This window comes from Primulina eburnea, unplaced genomic scaffold (assembly GCF_022965805.1).
Source record: "Primulina eburnea isolate SZY01 unplaced genomic scaffold, ASM2296580v1 ctg439, whole genome shotgun sequence".
Taxonomy (NCBI): Eukaryota; Viridiplantae; Streptophyta; class Magnoliopsida; order Lamiales; family Gesneriaceae; genus Primulina; species Primulina eburnea.
In genome coordinates this window covers 83,376-86,002 of record NW_027331253.1, presented here as the reverse complement: position 1 = coordinate 86,002, position 2,627 = coordinate 83,376, and the positions used below count along the sequence as shown (strand labels likewise).

General features: G+C 41.9%; 1 non-coding gene across 1 annotated transcript; it reads right to left on the bottom strand.

The window, feature by feature from the left end:
* Nucleotides 1–1,964: 1,964 nt before the first annotated feature.
* On the bottom strand, nt 1,965–2,072 carry LOC140821146 (small nucleolar RNA R71). The gene has a single exon (XR_012115651.1). It is a non-coding gene; the product is annotated as a small nucleolar RNA R71 (small nucleolar RNA).
* Nucleotides 2,073–2,627: the final 555 nt, after the last annotated feature.

Here is a 2,627-nt window from a genome sequence, read left to right as displayed (position 1 = left end):
ACAACGAAGAAGCCTGCTAGGCGGTCAAAACTGACCGCCCAGCGGCATTCTAGTCTTACCGAGGATTTCGAACAGAAGACCTCTCGCTAGGGCGGTCAAAAACTGACCGCCCAGCGAGACTGCTAGCCTGGACAGGAGAGTTTAACAGAAGATCTCTCTCTCGGGCAGTCAAAAGTGGCCGCCCCAGGCGAGACTAAGAGAAGCTAAAGATTTGTTACCCGAGAGTCACTCGCCCCAGCGGTCAAAACCTACCGCCCTAGCGAGTCACGCGATCCAGCAGATTTGCGAGATTGTTTCTATTTTCATGGACTCCTACCAAGACCACTAACCTAATACACGAGATTGGGCGCCTCTTTGGGGATTATTCTCATATTTTCATCCTTTTCTGGGCGAGAAGGCTAGGAGCAAGGAAGACTTTCGAAGAACTCGAGAAGTCCAAGCGTCGCAGCGTCTTCCATTGTCATATTTAGTATTTTATTATTCAGTATTTTATTCTCTTGCATAGATTGTTGATTTCTAGTATGAATTTGGTTGGCTAAACTCTAGATTTGTTGGGATTTGAGGGGATCCTACCCGTACTCGTTGTTTAACATTATTTCTTGACGTTTTTACAAGTGATTTGTTTATGCTATTGTTATTTCTTGTTTCAAGCGAAGCCTAGCTATCTTCCTTTGATTATTGCATATTGTTAACGGTATCGACAGACTAATTAACAATAGGATCGCATAGTATAAACCACAGACTTACAATTTTAGTAGACATACGGAATTGGGTACGTGTCGATAGTGATAGTTCACCCGGATAAAAGCTAGAGGATTCCATAGAACGTAAGGCGATCTTAAACTGTTAAATAATTGAGGACACTTGATTACTGCATGTTTATGATTAGTGTTAATATAGCTCGACAGAGTATATTGATTAGTCTAGGGAATTCCGTCGAATGCACGAGTAAGAGTCGAGGGTAATTATTAAAACACGAGTGGTAGGTGAACTGATAATTCCCAACAAATTCATCTTTCATTTGATTTTAATCCAACTTAATCATTGCATTATTGCATACATTCTCTTTGCGCTTTAATTCTTTTAGTTATTTGATTTACATTAGTTTAATTACCAAACCACTTTATCGTTGCTAAAGAAATTTTAATTGAGAATAAAAATATTGTAACGCAGTCCCTGTGGATCGATACTCGTATTCACGTACGTTTATTATAACTTGACTATCGTGCACTTGCGATATTTAAATCGAGCTTTCATATATAAAACAAATTTTGGGACCATTCACTGTGCAAGTTTTGCTCGATCAAGTTTTTGGCGCCGTTGCCGGGGACTGTTGATTCATAATTTTCTTATTTCTCATTTAAATTCTTTAGTATTCTTAATTTTATTGTTATTTGATACTCTCATTTTATTGCAGAATTCTCTTGAGGTGCATGCGAAGATCATTCGAGTCTAAGCTTGAGCCGTTTGACCCTGAGATCGAACGCACTGCTAGACGCCGAAGACAACAGCAAAGACTCAAGGAACAAATGGAGAGGCACGAACAAGAGCAGGAGGAGGAGCGCCAAAATGAGAGACGGATTGAGATGCCACGCCGTGTACCGATGATGGATTATGCACAGCCGTCTCTTGATGGAGCACGTCCAAGCATCGTAAGGCCAATCATCCGTGCGAATCAATTCGAGATCAAGCCAGCTATCATTCAGATGATCCAAAACACTGTTCAATTTGGGGGAAGTGCACTTGATGACCCTAATTCTCATATAGCTGACTTTCTTGAAATTTGTGATACATTTAAATTTAATGGCGTATCTGATGATGCTGTTCGTTTGCGTTTATTTCCATTTTCACTAAGAGACAAAGCTAAGTCTTGGTTAAACTGTTTACCTGTAGGGTCTATCACTACGTGGGAAGAAATGGCAAAGGCATTCCTGACCAAGTACTTTCCTCCGTCGAAGACTATGAAATTTAGAGCTGACATTACTACTTTTGCTCAATATGAGCTTGAGTCCACTTTACGAGGCGTGGGAGCGATACAAGGATTTGTTGAGGAGATGTCCACACCATGAGCTACCTCTTGGGTTAGTGGTTCAAACTTTTTATTATGGTCTGCTTACTCCTAACCGTACCATGATAGATGCTGCTGCCTGTGGTAACCTGCTGAGAAAAACGGCTGAGGAAGGATATGAATTATTGGAGGAGATGGCTGCTAGTAGCTATCATCCTCATTCTGATAGGCAGAAACGAGGTGCTGGAGTTAATCAAGTTACTGATTTATCTGCGGTGTCAGCACAGTTAGAGGCTTTGAACAGAAAGATTGATGGGATGAGTGCGAGTGGATCGGCTATGCGTCTGCAAGAGATTTTCTGTGATAAGTGTGGAGGTGAGCATGACGTGCAAGATTGCCAAGATGGAAATCCATTCTATGTACCTGAGGGAGCAAAACACGTGGGATTCCAGAACCGTCCTAGAAATGACCCTTATTCAAACTCTTATAATCCGGGATGGAGGAATCACCCAAACTTTGCGTGGGGAGGTCAAAACAACCAAAACCGCCAACAAAGAGGTCCACCACATGGGATGCACCAAGGATTCAAGCCAGAACCGCCTAGGGAGGAGAAGTCAAA